General features: G+C 36.6%; 1 long non-coding RNA gene across 1 annotated transcript in view; it reads left to right on the top strand.

The window, feature by feature from the left end:
* The first annotated feature begins 281 nt into the window (after window positions 1-281).
* LOC129392462 (uncharacterized) overlaps window positions 282-25,746 on the top strand; it is a 62,720-nt gene continuing 37,255 nt past the window's right edge. Inside the window, exons 1-2 of the long non-coding RNA XR_008618353.1 lie at window positions 282-343; window positions 2,787-2,896. This is a non-coding gene — a long non-coding RNA (uncharacterized lncRNA). The remainder of the gene's footprint in view (window positions 344-2,786; window positions 2,897-25,746) is intronic.

Consider the following 25,746-nt stretch of genomic DNA (forward strand, 5'->3'; position numbering starts at 1 on the left):
CTCCTTAACTCATACCACTTTATCCATCCATTCATTTCTCAAATATTTATTAGACACATAATGGGTGTGTTGCAGGGTGTGTTCTCTGGAAGCATCTGGAGTCCAAGATATTTATTAGGCATCAACACCTGTGAAAAGAAGGGGACAGAAGCAGAATTGGGCCAAGAGAAGTCAAATTGCAAAGTAGAACTGACAAGATCTCAGCTCATTGAGCAGGGAGCTCTGAAGTCAGACTGCCCATTAGAGTTGTCTCAAATCAGCTTCAGGCCTTTGTCCTCCAACACCACTCTCCTCTCCTTGCTCAGTTACTGGATGGAGTCTTCCGGAAAAGGCATGATTTCAGGTGAGGCAATTATTTATCTACAGTTGAGGCCAACCTTGATGGAGCTAACATCTGGAGGCTGACCCCACTCTCAGCAGCTGGGCAGCAAGTCTTTCCGTGAAGGGGCATCTGTGAGGCACATCTCTGTGCCAGACCCTGGGCTAAGTGCAGGGAACAAGTAGGTAAGGAAGACACAGTCCCTTTGCTCGAGGAGAAATAATTCCATCTGATCTATCGATGGTTATCTCCTGACTAATTTTTTTCTTAATAATTCTTGATTGCCCAAAGCCCTGGATGAGGAGCTTTCCTATTCATGGGCAAACAGTAATGGTGTATTGAAAATAGCACAGAGAGACCTGGGTTAGCCCTTGGAGAAGTCACGTTTCCTGAGTCTTCGTTTATTTATCTATGTGATGAATATCACAATATCCTTTAGAGAGAGTTCTAGAAATTAGACAAGGTATTTATACGTTTCCTAGCAAAGAGTTCTAATACTTAGTAAGTGCTCAATAAATGGTAGCTGTTATTACTACCCTCCTCATCCTCATTGGATTCATGGCCACCACCATCAGCCTTCTCTATAAATCCGTTATGATGGGCTTGAGTCATCTTTTCTGTCCTTCATTTTGACCATGACATATCTTCTCAAATATGTCTGAGTCCTCACATCCTGTTTCAAAGCTCTTTAGCTCTCTGATTCTTATGAGTTTACTAACGTCTATTTCCCCCACCCCTGCTATTTATATTTACTCCTTTCTAGGAAAAATTTCCTTAATGCTTCTACTCCATCCTTAAGTTTTATCTCCTTGGCTACAACTCGTGTCTAGAAAGCTTGTACCCTTTAGTTCATCAGACATTCTTACACATTAAAACATTCTATATTTTTCATAAATTTCTCCAAGATGACTGGAAAAGAGCAGCAAATTCTCACTGACACACATCCTTCATGATTCCTTTTTTAATACTAATCAACTATCTTACTGCGTATGTTTTCTACTTGGCTTACATGCAGCATTCATAAAAATTCATTACCTGGGTAAAGCTAGAAGTAATCGTAGAAAATTTTGGCCTCATCTCTCTCATTTAGAAGATGGGGAAATTGTTCCTAGAGAAGTTAAGTTGCTCATATTCACACAGCTAGTTAAGCAGACACTAGAATTCTGATGATTAAAGTTGTTTAACTCTATGCTTCTGTCTATTCTTTATTTTCTGTGCCAATAATGCCATCTTAAGTTTATATCCCTAAGGCATCAATAAATGAATCAACATGGTCAGCAGAGAATTACTCTTTAAGAGCTTAGTAAACACATGAGGGAAGATGATTCTCACTTACCTTTTGTTTTCTCAATTAGTCATCCCAGAATGAGGGGAGATGGGCCAGTCTTGAGCAGTAAGCTAGCTGTCTTTGTCTCCATCTTCCCTTCTCCCCTCTCCGTACACCTCTGCCAGCAACCCTACAATGTTAGCTAGGCTGTCTCTGTCAGGTGATGCTTCGGGAAGAATTGAGGTCCTTTGCTTACCTTCAGGTTCTGACCATCCTGCAGTCCCGGATCTCAGATATCAGTTTCCTGAGACCTTTTAAGATGAGGGCAGGACCCTATACTGCAAGTCTCAGAGTGGATATGAGAATCTATAGGTCCAGCAAGTGCTCTCAAAGGTGAGCTGCTCAGAGGAATGCACATTTCACCTGGGATAGAGAAAAGGAAATCATTCCAGTGGTATGTTCATGAGGAGATTTTGTTGGCGATTGGATGGACACACTTTAAACACGTGAATAATCCCTGGAAAACAACTCATGGAACTAGTGACTTTAGAGGGCTGTGGGGTTTTCCCTTTGTTCAAGTTCTGGGTCGTGGTGTTCTTTGCTGACAGTTCAATGTATATTCAGAAAAATTCATTTTGGCTTGGGCCAATTCCAAACCACAGACCTCCTTTGCATTCCTGCCCTCTCTACTGTGTCCTCTGTGGGATTTGTAGAGGAGGACAAGACAGTCTGGAGAAAAAAAAGATTCTATATTTATTAATTATAATTATAAATTTGTCAAGTTGGGAAGTTTATCTTTAAGTCAAAAGTTAGATCTCGAAGACCACATGAGAAATTACAGATTATCTCAGGTGTTTCTGAAAGATGCAATTTAGGTTTACAGAGCTCCCTCTGAGTAACTCAACAGGTGTCAAATGGGGTATCCTTTCAACACAATGGTTGTTTGGGAAATTTTTTTCTTTAATTTTTGGAGTCATAGGTTCAGCAAACATACCTTTTCCATTTTTTTTTTTTGAAGCCCAGACACTGCTTTTGCTCATTAATTGATGATAAATTGGTTTATATTATTAAGAAGTTACTAAGACTATTAATGCTCTTTGTAATTCTCAAAAGGCATAGAATTTTAACTTACTCTTCTTCACAGTTCCTAAACAATAAAAACATCATGGCACACTTCTTGTTATAAACATCTTTTCACAGGGTTGGAATTGTGATTAAGCAGTTATTAACTCCTGCCCTCATGGAGTTTAAAGTCTGGAGAGAAATCAGACATTGAGCAGGCATTTATGTACCAGGAAGACAACACCTCCGTAAGTACTGAATGCTGTTGTTTAATAAGATTACAATTGAACACCAGATAAGAATGATCAGAAGTGGCCAAAAAGATAAATGCACATAGGAATATTTTAATCTGTGTTGAATACAGTGGTGATTGCTTGGCAACTCTTACTTAAGAGGGTTGGAGAAGAAAAGTGAAAAATTTTTACAAAGATATCTATTGTTTTTAAGTTTGTAGTTTCTCCTTTCTCAGAAGAAACCTAAATAATGGCCTTTAGGCTTTGGTTGGGGCATAACTATTTAATCTGGTTGTTCCTGGAACGGCCTGGGGGCGGGGGGTTCACAGTGGGCAGGGAGGGAATGTTGGCCTGGCTTCATTTTTGCTTGCACAGATTCAAAACACTTACTTCTTTTCAGAGACCCTAAAGATATTTTTTATTTAGAAATATAAATTAATAAATAGGAACAATGGAAACTTCAAGAAAAGAGACTGTATCTGAATATCAAGAAGCCTGTATCAGTCAGATCTGCTAGCCTCTGGAATAGCATGTCTCAGGAAGTATGAGAAACCCTGTTGCTTGGTATCATTTCAAACTGGAGTGACTAATCTGATACTAAAACAAAAGAAATCATAGCTTGCACCAACAAAAGAATAAATGAAAAGACTTGGTAAAGATTTTCTACTTTAAGTTTTTTGCCATAGTTTTCATATTTGACCGACCATTACCAGCATAGTAAAGATAATCATTTCCTAGCTTAATAGGTTTCTATTGGATATATATTCTCATAAACACATAGCACAATAATAAAAAGCAGGAAATTTTGAAATCATTACATGACAATAAAATTATAGTAAGGCATGTACTTGCTCTGCACATCTGGAATAAATATTCCCCAGAATAAAAGAGACTATTGGGTGAGTTTTCAGTCTGTTTTAATTCCAGAAGCTCATGGTGGATATGCTGATTAGAATCCTCTTTTGCTTTTGTAATAGATAGAAACACACAAATGTGGCACCACAGCATCAACTGTAAGTCGTAGCTGGAGTCTGCTGCCATCTCTCTAGCACCATCCATCCCAAGCACTTGGTATCATTTCTGAAATTCAGCCCAGGATGCAACAGTCAGATTCACTGCATTATATACCTTCAGAATGCATTGGTTTCAACTTTTTAACAGTCTAGATTTATTATTATTAATAGAATGAATGTAGGAAGATATTTGCTTCTACATAGTAAATGTTGAATAAAAATAATTTTGTTTTTACTGGAAGAAAAAATGATGAACCTGACAAACATCCGGATAATATGTATCTGGAGTATGTTTCGTTAGCACAAGGAAGTTTTAGCATGTAAACAAGTTAGAAAGGATACAGTCTTTCAGGTGAATCAAGAGATAGTTCTGAAGTATCCAGACCAGGGTGTGCACTACAGCAGGCCAGGGCAGTTGGTCAAATTCTAGAAATAGAACCAGGGTTGTTTGCTTCAGGTAGGAAGCTCTGAGGCAGGGAAGAGCTGGGCCCCTGAGCAGGAATGGTCAAGCATGTCTTATAGGCAGAAGTCAGCAGGCCCAGTTTCTGGGAGCCTAGTGGATCAAGAGACACTCAAGGTGAGCAGTGAAAAGAAGACAGAAGCGATTTGTTCTCGGCCTCTTTTTGAACTTCTGCTATGTGGGTGGGCCAGGGCTTGCAGGTGTCTGTAGCCAGGAGAGAAGGACCTCGCTAAGATCAACTTTCAGTTTTCTGTTATCCTCACCCCTTGTCTCAAGCTATTCAGCAATATTGCATCTTTAATGGTTAAGCTCTGGGGCAGGTGGCTATTTGTAAGCCTACTAATTAGATAAAGGGACTGATTTGCACCAGGATGCAGATAATGCATGGAATTGTGCCAAGACCCACAGCTCAGGAGTTTATGACCCCCAGCTACCATGGCGACCACAGCTATTCAGTTGGAAGAGCCTTTTTGTTGTGGGATAGTAGGCAGCACACAGGGCAGAGCATCAGCTTCTGTGTGGTTTGAAACAGAAAACTGAAAATAGAAGAGAAGAGACAAGTAGGCAAGAGGGCATTAGATTTATACCCAAATGGGTAGAATATTCTGTGGGCTCACTTCCACCTGCTTATTAAAAAAAGCAGGGCCTTTCCTTGAGGGCAACTGTCTGATAAGCCTGAGTTTGGAAGGAAACATGTGTTTGTGGATCTTCTTGCACTATCTTCACACTTCACAACCCTTACCTCTGTGCCTTTGATTTCTTATTCTTATCCTTATTTTTTCCAAATGTTTTGTTGTATTCACTAAGCAGAATATATAGTAAGCTGCAACCTCATGACTCCAGAAAAAACAGAGATCTATTTTCTGGTTTTAATGTGTGTAATATAACCATATATTCTAGAGCTGGAAGAGGCTATAGAGATAGATGGTCACGTGCCCAGTTTCACTGGGACTGTCCTGTGTCCTGGTGCAATAATGAATAGTTCCCCTTTTCATCCTTGAAAGCAACCTGGTTGGGGGCAATGATTATCCTACTTAGAGATTATGTTATCCAACTCTTCATTTTGTAGGTAAAGACCCAGAGTATTTAAAAAACTTGAACACCAAGCTGAGGAGTTAGAACTCTTGAAAATGGAGGCAACTATTATAAAAGGGGAACATAAGAGTGAAATGAAGAACTAGTGAATCTAGGCTGGATAGGGAAGAAAATAAATCCAGAAAAAGGCTGAAAGATGGGGAAGCAGTAGAGGGAGGGATCAGGCACAGGAATGGAGAAAGCACAGACAGATTAAGAGTCATGGAAATAGAGAACTGAAAAGATAGGAAGTTGTGGTCAAAGATTGAGATATTGAATTTGTGATTTCAAAGGTGAAGCATTAATAGTGTGGTCTGGGGTTGCAGAAGCCCCAGCAGGAAACAAATAACCCATGTAAGGATTAACCGGAGAGAGTTTAATAAAAGGACTGTTTACAGAGGTGTGAGCAGGTAAAACAAAGAAACAAAAAAACTCAACAAGGGATGGTGATACATTCAGGAATGAGTAGAGACAGAAAGCCATGCCATTTTCGTCCCTAGGCTGAAAAAAACAAGGAGAGGGAGTGGTGTTATTGAACCCTGGCTGGTGTTGTAGCCATGCGAGAGGTACTGTGCCTAGGAGCTCTGGCCATAACTAGATAAATGCAGCTATTGGCAAAACTTTGGTTAGAAAAGGATGTGTGAGGAGGGGATCACTGTCTCCTTCTACTCTTGGATCTCCTGCCAGGGCCTCCTGTTGGTTAAGTCTAAACAAGAGGCAGAAAGAAGCAGAGAAGCTCAGAAGATGGATCTGACAGGCGCTGAGAAAATAATCAACACTTTAAAGTGTTGTGAATATAGAGAGTTGCAGCAATTGTCTGTAGATATTGGCTTCACCCAGGATGATAGTGAGAGACGGGGTGGAGAAAAGATGTAATATTCTCTCCCAGAATTTTATATATATTCAATTTCATTCTGCAGAACTATAATATATGATAACTGATTCTTAGAAATATGACCAGAAGGCATTCTAAGATTTTGAGGTCTCATAAAAAGTAAAGCTTATTCAGATAGTTTTGGTGTTATCTATATTTTCTATTCCTATTATTTACAAATTATAAATCCTTCTGTAGGCCATAATAGAGTAAAGGGCTGGATATACATTCCACCTTAAACAACTAGAAAACCAGAGAAAATATATGAAGCAATGGTTTTTAGACATGGTCAAAGGCAGCTGAGGAGAGTGATCACTGAGAGAAAGGGAACAATGAAGAGAACTCTATGATTTCCACAGTTTACTGCTTGGGAGAGATTCCAGGCTGCAACCCAGGGAAGGGAATCCAAAGAGATCTTAGATAATTTTCTAAATTAAAAAGACAGAGTTTGCAGTTCGGGAGGCCAACATGGCTAGAATATGCAGAGGAAAATGCCAGAAAAAGGGAACTACCAAGTGAAAAAGAATTCAGAGAGATTTACAGAGGGGTTCCTTCAAGCCTTTGACTGAATACTTTTATGAACATGCATATGAAGAAACTCTTCAGGCTGGGAAAAGAACCATTGCAAAGGAGTAGGTAGAATAATCTCTGGAGTTTAGAGATTGGGAATAGTTCAGGTTTCCACCAGCCAGAGTAGAAAGATATTCTAATACATGGGGCATTAGGTAGAGTCCTTAAAAAGGACCAAGTTAACGGTAGACTAAAGGCTGCTCTGGACGTACCCTAACACATTTTAAAAGCAAACCTTGACAGAATCAAACTGATTTCAAGCAACAAAACTGTGTCCCAGAAAATCTTCATAATATTAAAAGAATACAAAAAAATCCAACAGCTAAAAATATAATATTTGCTAAGTCTGTCATACAAACAAAAAGATGATCAGACATTCAAAGAAACAGGAAAAAAAAATAGTGCTGATGAACTTAGTTGCAGGGCAGGAATAAAGAGGTAGAAATAGAGAATGGACTTGAGGACATGGGGTGGGCAGGGGAAGCTGGGGCAAAGTGAGAGTAGCATCAACATATATACACTACCGGACGTAAAATAGTTGGCTGGTGGGAAGCAGCAACATACACAGGGAGATCGGCTCAGTGTTCTGCGATGACTTAGAGGGGTGGGATAGGGAGGGTGGGAGGGAGGCTCAAGAGGGAGGGTATATGGGGACATGTGTGTGCATATGGTTGATTTGCTTTGTTGTGCAACAGAAACTAACACAGTATTGTGAAGCAATTATACTCCAATAAAGAACTATTAAAGAAAGAAAAAAGAAACAGGAAAATATAACCCATAAGATCATTACTAAAGTAAAAACAAACTCAAAAATTACCCAGAAGTTAGACTTAGCAGATAAAGGTGGTAAAACAGCAATTATAAATATATTCTTATATATTGAGAAAGATAAAGGACAACATGAACACAATGATCAGAGGAAACAGAAGATATAGAAAAGACAAAAGTGAATCTTCTAGAGTTGAAAAATACAAGTCTGAAATAAAAAGTACAATGGAAGTAATTAACACCACATTAGACACTGCAGAAGAAAAGACTAGTAGTGAACTCAAAGACATAACAATAGATTCTATCCAAATTGAAACACAGAAAGAAAAATGACTAAGAAAAAGTGAACAAAGCATTAGTCATGTGTGGGACATAATGTGAGACAATATCAAACCATTTAATGTCCATGTTACTGGACTCCCCAAAAAGGGATGGCAGAAAAATATTTAAAGTAATAATCAATCACTTTATCTACCAATATCTACCCTCCCTTTCCTTCCTCATGATCAAACAAGTGACAACAGTCAAATCTCTTACCACACAATCCAGAAATTACTCCTTGGTATTAACACAGAGAAGTTGAAAACGTATGTCCACACAAAACCCTGCCCATGTTATTTACAGCAGCTTTATTTATAATTTCCAACACTTGGAAACAACCAAGATGTCCTTCAGTAGGTGAGTGGATAAATAAACTGTGGTGCATCCAGACCATAGAATACTATTCAGCTCTAAAAAGAAATGAGCTATCAAGCCATGAAAAGACATGGAGGAGTGTTAAATGCATATTGCTAAGTGAAAGAAGCCAATGTGAAAAAACTATATACTGTATTATTCCAACTACGAGAGTCTGGAAAAGACAAAACTTATAGAGACAGTAAGATGTTCAGTAGTTGCCAGGGGTAGGAGTGAGGAGGAATGAATAGCAAGAGCACAGAGGATTCTTAGGACAGTAAAAATACTCTGTATGATACCATAATGATGGATATATGTCATTATATATTTGTCCCATAGAATGTCCAAACCCATAGAATGTCCAAACACATTTTTGTCCAAACCCACTCTTATGACACCAAGAGTGAACCCTAAGTAAATTAAGTGCTTTGAGTGATTATGATTTATCAATATAGGCTTATCAATTGTAACAAATGTACTACTCTACTCTGATGAGTGATGGTGATAATGGAGGAGGCTGTGCATGCATGTATGGAAGTAGGGGATATATAGGAAATCTCTGTAACTTCCCCTCAATTTTTCTGTTAACCTAAAACTTCTCTAAAACTATGAAGTCTTAAAATAATTAGTATAGTAGATTTAAACCCAACCACACTGACAATGATATTAAATGTAAATTGTCCAAACTAGATTTTTAAAATAGAAATACAATATGAGCCACATACATAATTAAAATTTTTCTAGTACTCACATGATGAATAAAAAGTATGAAAATAATTTTAATAATTTATTTCATTTAACCCAAAATATATAAAATATTTCAATATGTAATTAGATAAATATTGAGATATTTTCTATTTTGATTTCATGTAAGACTAAGTCTTCAAAAACTTGTTGTATTTTACACTTGAAGCATATCTCATTTTATGATAGCCATATTTCAAGTGCTCGATATCTACATGTGGTCAGTGGCTACCATATTGTACAGTGTATGTCTAAATACTCCAATTAAAAGTCAAAGATTGTCACATTAAAAAAAAGACTCACTATATATCCTTTATAAGAAACCCACTTGGAATGTAAAGATAGATAGCATAAAAGTCAAAGAATGTAAGAAGATATTCTATGCAAACACTCATCAAAAGGAATTTGGAGTTGCCATATTAATATTGAAGTAAATTTCAGAATAAGGAATATACCAGGGATAAAGAGGGACATTTTATAATGATAAGTGGTAAATTTATTATGAGGACTTAACAAATCTAAATGTTAATGTACATAACAAAAGAGCTTCAAAATATATGAAATAAATCTGATAGAAATGAAAAGAGAACTAGATAAACCTACAAATATAGCTGGAGATTTTAACAGTCCTCTTTGTCGATGGAATAAGTAGACAGAAAACTCATTGAGGAAAAGGAGACTGACCAACACTATCAGCCAAATTGACCTAGTTGACATTTATAGAACCATTCACTCAACAACAGCAGAATAAATATTCGTTTCATGTGCACATGGAATATTCACCAAGGTAGATCATATTCTGAGCCATAAACCAAATCTCAATAAAATTAAGACATTTGAAATTATACGCAGTATGTTTGCTAATCACAATGATTTTAAATGAGAAATCAATAACAGGTAGATATCTATTTGAGGAATCTTCAAATAATTGAAAATGAAACAAATCCATTAAAAAAAAAGGGCCAAAGAAAGAAATTACAAAGAAAATTAGAAATTATTTTGAACTGAATAAAAATGAAAACACAATTATCAAAATACGTGTGGTGAAAGCAGTGTTTAGATAAAAATTTAAAGCATTAATTTCTATTAGATACACAAGAAAGTTCTTAAATCCATGATTTAAGTTTCTACCTTAAGAAACTAGGAAAATAAGAGAAAATTAAACACAAAGTAAGCACAGGAAGGAAATAATAAGGATTAGAACTGAAATAAATGAAAGAAAATAGAGAAAAATCAGTGAAACTTAAGATGTTTCACAATAATTCCACTCCTACGTACTTACCGAGGAAAAATGAAAACATGTGTCTATAGAAAAATTATATTTGAATACTCAAAGCAGCAGCTTTACTTATAATAATTGATAGTTGGAATGAACCCAAATGGCTATTAGTTGGTGAGTGGGTTAACAATGGTATATCTACACAATGGAATATTACTCAGCAGTAACAAGGATTAAGTTACTGATACATATAACAATGTTGATGAATCTTAAAAGTATTATGCTAATTGAAAAGAGTCAGAAGCAATATTTAATTTTATATGATTACAGTATGTGAAATTCTAGAAAAAACAAAACTAGTGAAAGAAAGCAAATCAGTGGTTTCTGGGACCCAGGGATAAGGTTATGGGATTGGTAGCAAAGTGATAGGAGCAAATTTTAGGGGTGATGGAGATATTCTATATCATGATTATTATGGTGGTTACATGACTGTATACAATTCTTCATAACTCATTGAATTGTTTGCCTAAAATCAGTGAATGTTATTGTATATAAATTGTACTTCTATAAAGGTTTCTTAGGAAAAAGAGAAACTTTGGGCTATAGATGATGTTTTACAAGTTAGCTTTTAAAAATTATATGCTAAAAAAAAATTATATGCTTAGATGCTTATTTAAAAGAAAAAATATCAAACAGAAGGGTGTAAAATGAAAAGTAAAAATCATTTTCTCTTCAAATTCCCACTTCTTGGGGGCATTTTACTAAAAATTTCTTATGGAAATTAAAAAAATTTTCTATTTTATTTCTATTATTTGTTATAAACAAACATTTATCAGATGTGCCTTATGCTTTAAAATTTTTCTTTCTTTCCTTTTCTTTCTTCTTTCTTTCTCTGTCTCCTTTCACAAGTCGACTCCTGTTTTATGAGTTAAAAAGTTTTGGACACAGAAATAGGTAGATTTACCTTATTCCTTCTTACTGGTGGCATGTTCTTCTATTGAATGGATTATTCTAATTCATTTAGTCGTTCCTCTACTATCAGATATTCAGACGTCTTCCATGTTTTGCTAGAATAAAAATTGCTACAATAGATACTCATAGGTGTGTATACATTTTTGTATTTTGTACCTAACCATGTAATTTTGGGGCCATTGTTTATGCAAATTAAAAAATTTGATGAATATGGTCAAATAGTATTTCCAAAATCTTACTTATTCCAATAGTATCTATTTCCTTGTATCTACACAGATTCTGGGAATTATCAAACTTTCTCATTCACCAATCTGATAGGGAAAAAAAATGCTACCTCCTTGTTTTTTACTAAATGGTATTTTCCTTGCTACCAAACAGAGCACAAGATCATAAGACTGTCTGATACACAAATTTCAGAATAACCATATCTGCCTTCTAGAATTTTTGATGAAGACCTAAATGGCTCTATGTGGACAGCTGCTGAGAAGTACTACCTGTTGTTTTCAGGAATCCCTCCTCTTTTCTGTTAATGATCATACTGCAGTATGTTTTCTGTATAGACCTACCACTTTAGATCTTACAGGAGTAGAATATATATCCATGTGTCTCTTAGAGTTCATGCTTTCAGTCTCTTCTTTTAAATGCTTTTGCTCTCCCCAGTGTTCCTTTCCCGCATGGGTATTTAATCATGTATATAACAAACCAGCCTTACATGTGACTCTCCTAGTAATGCCATATGGTTTCCCTGAATGAGGATAGATGGAGGAATTTATGGACTTTGATCAGTGCACTATAACAAATACAATTATGGCATGGGAAATTTCCTACTAGAGTTCAAGAGAAAATGGGGTAACCCCCTCCTCTGGATGATTTGTGTGTCTGAATGAATCAGGAGGTTTTCCCCAGATCCCATCCTCTTTCATATGTAATCATGGAGATGATGTGCCCATATGCATTACTGGGGAAGGATTTCTCTCCACCCCCATTGTCAATCAAATAATCACTCCTTTAAAACAGAGGGAATGATTTAGCAGTTCAAGTGTTGGCTTTGAAACATTTAGACTTGGTGGCATCTTTCAAAATTTCATCAGGATTGACTTAGTCCTTCATTCTGGAAATATCACAACCACATGGAATTCTAAGCCATTAAAGAAGAGCTCTCTTTCTAAGAAACTGCAAACTTGGGGGCCATATTTACTCTGACATTATTGTACATACAAAGTATCATTTTCTGAATTGTGACCTTATGAGACAAACTAAGAACCATCAGATTCTGATCTTAGTTATCCCTGATAGGTTTCAGAATTTTAAATAGAGAATATAAACTAAATATTTAGTTGAATTCTTAACTCACAATGCTATCTGCATTTTCATACAGAGTGCTTTTACACTTTTTATGGTTCCATAGTTGTCCCTGTGAATAAATAAGTCACTTTGTTTAGGTAATTTGCCATTTTAGTGTTGCTTTCTGAAACTCTAGCAAAATTTAGCCTTTTGTTTAATCTGTGTTCTTAAAAAAGGGAAAAGATAGAAGCTAAGTAAGTTTCAAATCCAGGCCACCCAGATAGAATTCCTGCTTTATGCATTATTTCCAATGAAGGGAATTATCAGGGAGTTGGATGCCCCCTCAGCCTTGGCCTGGCCTCTTTGAGGACCATCACTGTCATTATTGTGACCTAAGCCTCAGTCAAAGAATTCTTTATTAGAGAATGGAAGAAGTCTTGGGAGTTCACAAAGCAACGTCATATGTAGCACAGTGTCCGAGGGAGGCATGCAGAGGTGGGAAGCGAAGGGTAAAAGCAAAGGTCACTGAAATACAAGGAAATGCCTTTGTGTGAGAGGCACAACCTGCTGTGTGATTGCCAAGATCTCTCTGGAGAAGAATTAACCAAATTTGTTCTCACATTTGATAGGATAGGAAGGATTCTCATGGGTGTGTAGTCCGAAGGTGGCTGGGTCACTGAGAAACACAGGAGCCCACTTAGCCCAGACCTGAACTAAAACAATAAAAATACAGCAGCTTGGCCCTTTCTTTCATGTTTCATCTAAATGTCAACAGTTCTGTGTCTCTTGGCAGCCCTGAAGCTTCAGCCCCTGTTGTCCCGGGAGTTTGGCATCTCCCAAAGTTGGAGAGCTGTTCGGAAAATCAGCCTCTGCACTCCCACTCCGAGGTGGCTATATCCCTGACCTCCTGGGCTCCTGGGTAGTTTCTGATGTGTTTTTCTTCTGTACTATGCGCTTGTGTTCTTGTTGTTTGGTGAGTCTGTGGCAAATCCTCCCAGCCTTGGGAACAAAGAGGTTCTGATAAGAGTCTCTTCAGTGGCAGATCTCTATTAAACAATACATGGCTTTTCTTTTTGTTTGTTTCTAACACCCTGCTGGTTGCCAATGGCACCGTGTCCCCCTAGTCCAAACTCCACTGAGGTATGATATCCTTGTTTTTTTTTTTATAAAGCAGTCTGTAGGTCTCAATAAGGACTCTTAACATCAACCACCATCCTGTTGAGAAGCCTGGGGAGACCATTTTAATTGACCAGAACCTAATCCAGTTGTTGACCACAGAAAATGAATGCTTTTAGGTTGGTTTCCCTTTGCACACTTTACAGAGCTAAAGATTAAATATACAAGCACTCTGTTACTAACATATAAGAAGACAAATAATTTCAAGGGCTTTTTTCATTTTGAAAATTGGATGGAATTCCAAGCATCATGATAAAAATATTCTCTGTGCTAATAGAGGGTTCTGTGGATCTTTAATTTTTCCCTTATATAAGTGACATTGATGTAGCATGGACAGATGGTTAAGGGCTCCGTTTAACTGGAGCAAACTCGGAGACTTTTTCTAGTTACTCTGAGGCTTAGTCTTCTCATCTGTAAAATGGGGATACAGACAGCACCTATCTCCAAGAGACATTATGAAGATTTAATGAAATAATCCATGCACGATGACTTCCATGTAGTAAAAAATGTTAGCCACAAAAGTTTCCTTAGTATAAGTATGCAGAAATTTCATAGCTGGCTAAATGCATTTGATTAAAATAAACATATAAAATTAAAGCTTTAAAAAATTACAGGGGGGAAAATTATAGTTGTGGCCCACATTCAGTGGGTTGTGTCATTATGCTAGATAAAATAAATACTTTTGTTGTCTCCCCACACCCTCTCCCCGACCCAGGGTTGATGTATCTGGTGTTTATTAACTCATTAGGGAGAAGAGGGAGTATATGTGACTGATTTTGCTTTTTTACTCCCTTCTCTGAGTGCATACCTACTGTGCATATATCTCTCTTAGCACTTACTAAATTGTATTGGGATTGTGCATTCATCTGTTTGAATTATCCACTAGGATGAGAGCTTTTTGAGGACAGAGACTGTGTCTTATTATCTTTGTCTCGTGAGCAAATTTTATAGCACTTGGCACATGGTGCCATGGTAGGTCGTGAATAAATGTTTCATGACTGACCAGATGTATTTTAAGGACTTTCTGCCAGCTGATAGCAGTACTTAGCTATTATTAACTATAACCAGAAAAATTTTTTTTAAATAAAATAAAGCATAAAATGTGTTCAGGCTGAGAAAATATTATTACAGTGACAAATATATCACGTTTTTAATATCAAATAACTTAAAAATAGTTTTTAAATTTTGAAATATTGAGTTCAGAAATTAAAATAATAGATGCCTATATATCTATCACTAAAATTAAACAAATGTAAATACTTTAGCTTTCTCTATATCTTTATAAAAACATAATGTTAAAGATAGAGGCCTCCCCCATCCATCTCTCCTCTCTCCTCATTACTTCCCCTTCCCTTCCTCTCTGGAGGTAACTGCTATCCTGAAATGGTATATATTTTCTCTGTGGTAAAAGTGCAAAACTATTCAGTTGTGTTTTTTTGTTTTTTTTTTTTAAATAAAAGTTGAGTCTTTTCAAATACAAAGTCTTTCTTAAACTTTCTCTTTTTTTGGTGACATGCTTTTTTCTCTCAGCTCAAAAGACCATGCTAACTAGGACAGTGGAAAATGTCACAGCCCCTCTGGCTAGAGAGCCTGATTAGGGAGGGGTGCAGATTTAAAATTAAACATAACTATGCCCTGACTTTTGTTTGCTTAATAGAAAAGTGTGATCTAGGAGTTTAAACACCTTGCATTTTTGGTCTTAAAACCGCCAATGACATATCTAAGCACTAGGCACTTCATTTTTCAAAGTCTACATCAGTTCTGGAAATAGTCACTAACCTCCTTGTCATGGATGCATAATAGTTTTTCTGCCTGAAGAAAAAAAATATTGATTTTGTTCATTTTTTAAGTGATAGACCTCTACCTGTCTTCTTCACCTTTACCCTCACTGTGCGCATGTAACACAGCAGAGTACACCCCAGAATATATAGTCCATTTGATACAACTTGTTACTCCCTAGATTCAGATTTTTTAAAAATTGAGGTTTAATTCACATATCATGAAATTCACCCTTTTAAGGTGTACAATTAAGTGGTTTTTAATATATTCGGAAGGTTGTCCAACCATCATCACTAGTTCCAGGACATTTTCATTATCCCAAAAATAAACCCCATAACCATTGGCAGTTACTCCCCACTTCCCCTCCTCTCTTTAAGCAACAACTAATTTACTTTCTGTCACTATGGATTTGCCTGTTCTGGACATTTCCTGTAAATGGAATTATACGGTCTGTGACCTCTCGTGACTGGCTTCTTTCAAGGTTCATGTATGTCATAGAATGTATCAGTACTTCATTCTTTTTTATGACTGAATAATATTCCATTGTAGATCACATTTTGTTTAACCTTTCATCAGTTGATGGACATTCGTGTTGTTTCTACTTTTTGGCTATTATAAATAATGCTGTTATGAACATTCATGTACAGGTTTTTGTGTGAACATACATTTTCAGTTTTCTTGGGTATACATGCCTAGGGGTGGAATTGCAGGGTCATATGGTAACTCTATGTTTAACTTTTTGAGGAACTGCCAAATTATTTTCTAAAGTGGCCGCACCATTTCATACTCCCACCAGCAAAGTATGAATATTCTAATTTCTCCACATCCTCAGCAACACTTGTTATTGTGTCTTTATTACAACCATCTAGTGATTATGAAGTGGTATCTTGTGATTTTGATTTACATCTCTATAATGACTAAAGATATTGACCATCTTTTCATGTGCTTATTGGTCGTTTGTATATGTTGTTTGGAGAAATGTCTATTCAAATTCTTTGCTCATTTATTAATTGGATTGTCTTTTACTGTTAAGTTGTAAGAGTTCTTTATGTATTCTGGAAAGTAGATCCTTTTCAGATATATAATTTGTAAATATTTTCTCCCATCTTGTGGTTTATCTTTTCCCTTTTTTTTTTTTTTTTTTTTCTTTTGCGGTACGCGGGCCTCTCACTGCTGTGGTCTCTCCCGTTGCGGAGCACAGGCTCCGGACGCGCAGGCTCAGCGTCCATGGCTCACGGGCCCAGCTGCTCGGCGGCATGCAGGATCTTCCCGGACCGGGGCACGAACCCGTATCCCCTGAATCGGCAGGCAGACTCTCAACCACTGTGCCACCAGGGAAGCCCTATCTTTTCCCTTTTTGATAGTGTCCTTTGATGTAAAAATATTTTAATTTTGATGAAGTCCAGTTTATCTATTTTTTTTCTTTAGTTGCTTGTGCTTCTGGTGTCATATCTAGGAAGCCATTTCTTAATCCATGGTCATGAAGATTTAGTCCCACGTTTTCTTCTAAGAGTTTGATAGTTTAGCTCTTACATTTAGGTCTTTGATTCATTTTGAGTAAATTTTTGTATGTAGTATGAAATAGGGGTCCAACTTCATTCTTTTTTTAAGCCTCAGTAACTTTATATTTTATATTGGAGTATAGCCAATTAACAGTGTTGTGGTAGTTTCAGGTGCACAGCAAAGCGACTCAACCATACATATACATATATCCATTCTCCCCCAAACTCTCCTCCCATCCAGGCTGCCACATAACGTTGAGCAGACTTCCCTGTGCTGTACAGTAGGTCCTTGTTGGTTATCCATTTTAAATATAGTAGTGTGTACATGTCAATCCCAAGCTCACTAACTGTCCCTTCCCCCTGGTAACCATAAGTTTGTTCTCTAAGTCTGTGAGTCTTTCTGTTTTGTAAATAAGTTCATTTGTATCATTTCTTTTTATTTATGTTTTATTTATTTATTTTTATTTATTTATTTTTTTTGCGGTATGCGGGCCTCTCATTGCTGTGGCCTCTTCCGGTGCAGAGCACAGGGCTCCGGACGCGCAGGCTCAGCGGCCATGGCTCGCCGGCCCGGCCGCTCCGCGTCACGTGGGATCCTCCCGGACCGGGGCACGAACCCGCGTCCCCCGCATCGGCAGGCGGACTCTCAACCACTGCGCCACCAGGGAAGCCCTGTATCATTTCTTTTTAGATTCCACATATAAGCGATATCATATATTTCTCTTTCTCTGTCTGACTTCATGCTTTTGAATGTGGATATCCAGTTGTCCCAGCACCATTTGTTGAAAAGTCTATTCTTTCCCCCATGAATGTTCAGTAACCTTGTCAAAATCAACTAATCTTAATTGTTTAGGTTTATTTCTAGGCTCTCTATTCCATTCCATTCCATTGATCTGTTTATCCTTATGCCAGTATCACACAGTCTTCATTACTGTAGCTTTGCGGCAAGTACTGTAGCTTTGAAATTGAGAAGTATGAGTCCTCCAAATTTGTTATACTTTTTCAAGATTTTTTGGCTATTATGAGTCTTTTGTATTTTCATATGAATTTGGGGATGAGCTTGTTAGTTTCTGTAAAAAAGGTAGCTGAGATTTTGATAAGGATTGTGTAGAATTAATTTGGGGAGTATTGCTATCTTAATAGTATTAAGTCTTCCAATTCGTGAACATGCAACATCTTTCTATTTATTTAGAAATAGAAAGATTTTTTCTTTAATTTTTTTCAATGATGTTTTGTATTTTTCAATGTGTATGTCTTACACTTCTTTTGTTAGGTTTATTCCTTAAATATTTTATTCTTTCTGACACCTTTATACACGAAATTGTTTTCTTAATTTTATTTTCAGATTGTTTATTGAAAATGTATAGAAATTTCTATATATACTATATTGCATGTAACCTGCAAATACATATAATTTTACTTCCTCCTTTTCAATCTCAATGCATCATATTTCTTTTTCTTGTCTGATTGCCCTGGTTGGAATCTCCAATACAATGTCAAATACAAGGGGCAAAAGTGGATATCTTGACTTAAGGGGAAAACCTTTCAATCTTTTACCATTAAATATGAGATTAATTGTGGATTTTTCATAGATGCCCTTTATCAGGTTGAGGAAGTTCCTTTCTATTAGAAAGTTGGTTGTTTTTTTTTTTAATCACAACAAGATACTGGATTTTGTCAAATGCTTTTCTGTGTCTATTGAGTGATCATGTTTATTTTTTTAAAATTTTGTCCCTTATTCTACTAATACAGTGTATTACATTGATTTGTTTTGATATATTGAGCTAATTTCACATTCCTCAGATAAATCCCACTTGGTCATGGTGTATGACCATTTTTATATGTTGATTTCAGTTTGCTAATATTTTGCTGAGAATTTTTGCATCTATATTTGTGAATGAAATATTGGTCTATAGTTTTCTTTTCTTGTAATATCTGTCTGCTTTTAGAATAATTTGGGAAATCCCTTCTTTCTATTTTTTGGAAGCATTTGTGAAGGATTCATGTTAATTCTCTTCTTTAAACATTTGGTAGAATTCACCAGTGAAGCCATTTGGTTCTGGGCTTTTCTTTGTGGGAAGTTTCTTGATTATTATTTCAATTTCTTCTTTGTTATAGGCCTACTCAGATTTTCTATTTCTTCTTGACTCAGTTTAGTTAGACTGTGTCTTTTTAGTAGATCGTCCATTTCACCTAGTTATTAATTTGTTGGCATGTAATTGTTCATGGTGTTTCCTTATAATCCTTTTTATTTCTGTAAGACTAAATAATATCCCCTTTTTCATTCTTGATTCACTAATTTGAGTTTCTTCTCTTTTTTCCTGGTCACTTTACCTAAAGGTTTGTCGATTTTGTTGATCTTTTGAAAGAACCAATTTTTGGTTCTTTTGATTTTCTCTATTTTTTAATTCTCTCTTTTATTCATTTCCATGCTAATATTTATTATTTCTTTCATTTTTCTCACTCTGGGTTTAACTTACTTTTTCTTTTCTGGTTTCTTAAGGTAGAAAGTGTAGGATATTGAGATTTTTCTTTTTTTAATGTAAGCATTTACTGTTATAAATTTTATTCTGAGCACTGCTTTCATTGCATCTCATACATTTCGGTATGTTGTGTTTTGTGTGTGTGTGTGTGTGTGTGTTTGTTTTATGTTTCATCTCAAAATATTTTCTAATTTCCTTTATGATTTTTTCTTTGACACTGGTTATTTGTGGTGTGACAAAAGGAAATTCATTTCTAATTTACTTCTGTTCTGGCCATACATACTTTGTGTTGACTTCAATCCTTTTATATTTATTGAGACTTGTTTTATGGCCTTATACATGGTCTATCCTGGAGAATGTTCCATCTGCACTTGACAAGAATGGACATTCTGCTATTGCTGGATGATGTGTTCTATAGATAGGTAGTTTTTCTGATGTATTTTGGGGCTCTGTTGTTAGGGGCATATAATTATATAGATTCAGATTAGGAATGTGTCAAATTGTGCCAGATGAAACAATTGTATATGGACTCATATAGTTGCAGAGCTCGAGCCCACCTTGGTCCTTATCTAGAACTCTTACAGATGAGAAAAAACTGAGATACACAAAAATTAAATGAACTTCCAAAGTGATACAGATACTAGTTATTCCTGGAGGCAGGGTTAGAATTAAGGTCTCCTGACTCACAGACACTCATCTCTACTAATGCCCAATAGCAGCCCGAGCTTTTTTTGAAATAGTATACATATATTACCTTATTACTAACCCTAGAAAATAGTCTTTTTCAGTGTAAAGAGACAGATGAAAAACTATTTGTCCAGTTTTCCTCAAATGGAGAATTTTATATAGTCAATATTAAAAAATCTTAAAGAGAAACTACATGGGGAAGAAATGTGGCTAAATGATGATAATGGTTTTTATGTTCCTCATGGAAAATCTGAATTTTTAAAACATTAGATGAAAGACAAAATTCAGACTAACCTATGTCAAAATAATAGAATGTAATGGAAAAGTAATCAAGGTATTAACTAGCTCTTGCAATCCAGCCATGTTATGTCAAGAAAGATATTAACCTAAAAAAAAATTTCAATTATTGTCACCTGTTGATCTGAGTTAATGGTTTGTTTTTTGGTTGCTTGTTTGTTTTCAGCAGAACTTAGATCTCTGGGCTAGCAAAAGCCAATTAACTCAAAATTGGAAATGAACTTTCCTACTAGGAAAGAAAAAAGACAAGAATAAAGAAAACAGATGTAATAATAAGTTTTGAAGTAGCATTAACTTTGATTTATTTCCCAAGATAACTGTGAATATTTCTTTTAAAATTAACTTTGTTTTCAATAGTCTATGATTTCAATTAAATGCATTAAAATTTGTAGCGATTTAAATCTCAAATACCTTTTCCTACTCGTTCCCCTGTTTTTTTCAGAGACACTTAAGTATAGTTATTGGCCTCGTATAGCTGAAGGTGTGTCTTTTTCTATTCTGTAAGTTAAATAGCTTCTTTCCCTAGAGGTGTGGATTTAAACTAAAGTCAGTGACACATTTCATGTATGGCTCACAGTTGTATTTATCTTCTCTAATTATATTTTTTTATACTCTTTTTTTTTTTAGTCTTAAGCACATAATTCAGATTTGAGTTTTTCAAAGTTCACCAATATCTTTATATTCCCTTGCTTTTGTGAACTAGCACTTTTTTGCCCAAGTGACTTATTTGACATACCATCATTCTTCCAGTGATCATTTGTAAGAACCTGAGTGGACAACAAGAAAGCCCAGTAAACTTAGGACTTTGGGGGAAATTTGGCTAAGATTGAAGGTGTATAAATAAGGGATTACCCTTCATTTGTTTAACAAATATTAATATGACTCCTACTATGTTGTCAGGCACCATTCAACAGTTAACAAAACTGACAAAGCTTCTGGCCTTGTGGAGCTTATATTCTAGTTATGGGGAAAAGATAGTAAAGAAATAAGCAAATAAATATGTGTCTGGTGTTAATAAGTTCTAGAAAATAAATAAATAAGTTTCTAGAATAAAGTTCTAGAAAAATAAAGCAGGTCAGGGGAATAATATTTAAACAGAATATATGTTTAAGGAAGGCCTTTCCGATTAGAAGTCATTGATCTGAATTCTGAATAAAGTGAGAATTGAGCTAAATGGCTATCTTGAGATGAAAAAGCAAAGCTTTGAGGTAAGAGTTTGCTGGGTAAATTCAAGGAGCAACAAGGAGGCCAGTGTGGTTGGAGATGGAAGAGGTGAACCAGTAGGTGAAAGCAGAGAGGTAACAGAACCAGGTCAGTTTGGGCCTTGCTGCATATGGTAGGAACTCCCAGTTTTCTTTGAGTTGGGTGGGAGTCTTGAAGGTTTCGAGCAGAGCAGTGACAAGATCCAGCTTAGGCTTTAAAAGGATCACTCTGGCTTTTGTGGGGAAAATGCAATATAGAGGGACAGGCGTAGAAACAGAGAGACAAATGGGGAAACTAATATTCCAGGCAAGAGATGGTGCTGATTTGGACCATGATGGTAAAAGGGAAAGTTCTAGCAGGGAAATGCTAAGTACTGTTAGTTTGGGTTGGTGAGAGGGAAATGGAGGTATACAGCAGCTAAGTGACTTTTCTTACTTCTTTAAGTTTTGATTGTTTATAGAATTTACAGGAACAATGTAAAGATTTATACTAAAATGAACACTTGACTATTCATTACCTAGAGTAAGAAATAAAAATATTGCCAGTACCTTGAAAGCCATTGTGATCCCCTTCCCAATCATATCTTTTTCCTGCCTCCCAGAGTTAACCATCATCCTGCCTTGTTTTGATCATTCTCTTATACTTTTTTATAGATGTACCAGTGATATATGTATCCCTACACAATATATTGCTTTGTTTTGGAAAACTCTGTGGCAAGCACAAACCTAGCTGCGTAGGGAAAGGATAATACTGCCACTATGAGATAGAGGCTTCTGGGAGAAGATGAGTGACCAGGACTGTATGGTCACAATCTGGCTTCAGCTTTTCTGATAGTTTGCAAGACCCCTCACCTCTAGAAGTCTTTGGGCAAGGTCTTGAGTAACTATAGGGAAACACTGGACTGGCATACTGGAGTTGGGCCAGCAACCAGGACTGTGCTGGGGGCTGGGTTCTAGATGTCCAGCAGGAAAGTGATAGTGAAGTGAGTTGCTCTTTATTTTCTGCTTCTCAGCTAATCACTGCTACTAAGCTTCTAAGCTTACCTCCAGCCCTTAGGAGCAGGTCAAAGTAGAACACTTCTGTGGAGTGAACTGAGTGTCTTCAGCTGATCTAGGCTGCAGGGCATGGAGTGGAGTGGAGTAACTTACTCAGCACGTAGTCAGGAGAAGCCAAGTATAGATAATAGTTTCTTCTGGCTCATGCAGACATTCTTAACTCATGATGAAAAGAAGATATGATTGCCCAGTCTTCAACGTGGGCCTGTATCTTGAGTCACATTGTTCCAGTCTTAGCTAACTGCTCTCTCCTTCCTGTATAGCTATCATCCTGGGATCTCCTTTCACTAACCTTCTTGAAATTCCTTCAATTTTATCCTGCTCCCTGCATCCTATGTTTTTTGAAGTTTGAGCTTAACTCTACTATTGTTATATTCTTTTATAATCATTTAGGTTAACCAACATACCATTTTCTGTCTTTATTTCTTCTTATATCTTTATTTTTCCATCTGGGACCATTTTCCTTTTGCCTGAGAATAGCCTTCAGAATTCCTTTGATGCATGTCTCTGAGTGGTGAGCTCTTTTGGAGTTCTTCTTCCTATTTAAAAAATGTCTTTATCTTCTGCATTGAGAATCAGCAGTATTTTAAAAAAATTTCCATGTGAACATTTATTGACCTTCACCTGACTTTCATTTTTTTCAGTGTTATTTGTTTGGACCTATTTGGCCCTGCATGACTGGCTCTTTTGTGCCACATTCAACCATCTGGATCTACTGAAATGGGAACTTCAGCATCTTTTCATCATTCCCACCCTCATTCTCTCTGTTCCATATGGAGGGTTTACCTCCTGATCTTCTAGACTTTCTTGTCCTCTCTTCCTCTTACGTTTTGACCTCACTTCACATTCTTCTCTTCATTGGTCTTGCCCTATTCCTTCAGACCAGGCTTGGCACAGTTTTTTGGCTAGGCTCTTGACTCCCTCCTTGACTGTCACCCAAGTTCTCTTCCAGCTCTGCTGTATCTAGCCACTGTGGGTAAATCTCTCTTCAAGTTAGGACTGGATCCTGGAAGCTCTGACTTCAGTACAATTTTTATGGGTATAACTTTTGGTGGGTTAGTTCAAAAAATTCAGATTCTGGTTGATGACACAGTTAATTAAAAAAGGGACAGAGAGGATCTTGGGGTGGAAGGGAGAAGTTGCTTCACAATTTATCAAGGTAGAAATTTTAAACATTACTTAGAACAAACCAAATGAAACTCCCAACATATACGTACAAAACCTTGTTTAAGTAGGTATAAATTTTATCTGAAATATTTAAGCTGTTTTCCTGTATTAGGGATTTAGGGCAAATGATTTTTTTTTTTTTTTTTTTTTTTTTTTTTTGGTACGCGGGCCTCTCACCCGTGTCCCCTGCATCGGCAGGCGGACTCTCAACCACTGCGCCACCAGGGAAGCCCCAAATAATTTTTTTAAAAAATAAATTTATTTATTTATTTTTGGCTGCGTTGGGTCTTTGTTGCTGTGCATGGGCTTCCTCTAGTTGGTATGAGCAGGGGCTACTCTTCCTTGCGGTGCACGGGCTTCTCATTGAGGTGGCTTACTCTTGTTGTGAAGCATGGACTCTAGAGGCGCGGGCTTCAGTAGTTGTGGCATCTGGGCTCAATAGTTGTGGCTCACGGGCTCTAGAGCTCAGGCTCAGTAGTTGTGACGCACGGTCTTAGTTGCTCTGCGGCATGTGGGATCTTCCCGGACCAGGCTCAAACCCGTGTCCCCTGCATTGGCAGGTGGATTCTTAACTATTGCGCCACCAGGAAAGTCCCAGGGCAAAGTTTTATGATTTTTAAGTCTCACTATTAAGAAGTAAAAATCTTTTTCTTAGAATAATTAGATATGATTATGCCTTGCAAATTTATTGAATCATTGGAATTAGAAAGTGAGTTGGGAAAGATGTATCATCAAATAATTTTCAAATTATTACAAATGAATTAAAACTTGATCTAAAATATGTATTGTTCAGAGTACTGCTACAATGATCTATCTTATAGTAGATTTATTTAACTGATAGTATGCTTTCAAATAAAAGTCAGTTTCTTTTTGAGAAAAGCATTCTATCAAGAAAGTAACTTTTATAGCAGGTGTGAAAAAAGAAGTTGCAACTCAGTTTGTGACTGATTTTCTGTGTGTTTGAAGGAATTACTTTTTTGGCCTGGATCTCATTTTCCTCAGCTATAATATGGGGAGACTAATTGTTGCAAAGTGTTATGAGAACCTTAAATGGAAGATAGCTATCAAAGTGCAAAGAATAACCAGACATTTTACTACATTTGTGTTCATCTGATTTTGAAATTTGTGCTCTTTTTTCCAGTTTCATAGAGGAAACACCATCTGCATATTTCATCCTGTTGTGATGAATTTTAAGAAGGGATATGGAAGTCAGCTCTAAATTTCCTTTTCTTTTGGTGTATATAAACCAGTCTTTAATGTTATTACCCTGTTGTTTTTGTGGTTTCCTTTCCTCTACGTCACCTGCATTCGTGTGAAGGGCTTTCTCCAAGATTAAACATTTGCCTCATTGGCAGCTTTTCTGAATTTTCATCTGCCAAACTCTTCACATACAGACTACATAAAGCCAATTTTTTTTTTTTCAACTGAAAACATGACGATGTCCTGACACCTCATCACTGTCAGGACCTTGATAGGGAAATCAGGCAACTGTTATAATGCAGTGTTGAATATGAAGATAAAATTGTGATGTGGGGAGGGAGATCAAGAGTACTGAAGGGAAGTTCTTTCTATTAATATTAAAGAGAAATCCTTTTTATCCAGTGGTCTGATTGGACAGAAAAATGGTGTCAGTGATAATAAGGCAGAGATGCAAAAGTCAGGCAAGCTGAGAATAGTGGGTGTGTCTGGGGTATTCCTCTAGTCAAGAAAGCCGCTGCACTTTTGGAAACTGGAGATGGTCTCTGAATTTGTGAGGTTACTGCAGCAGCTGGGAGGCTGAGTCTGTGGGCTCAGAGGTATGTGCAGAATGTGTTTGATCAGTTTCCCCACTTGGGGTTGAAGAAGGGGGCATAAAAAGGATAT

The sequence above is a fragment of the Physeter macrocephalus genome, chromosome 10 (assembly GCF_002837175.3).
Source record: "Physeter macrocephalus isolate SW-GA chromosome 10, ASM283717v5, whole genome shotgun sequence".
Classification (NCBI taxonomy): Eukaryota; Metazoa; Chordata; class Mammalia; order Artiodactyla; family Physeteridae; genus Physeter; species Physeter macrocephalus.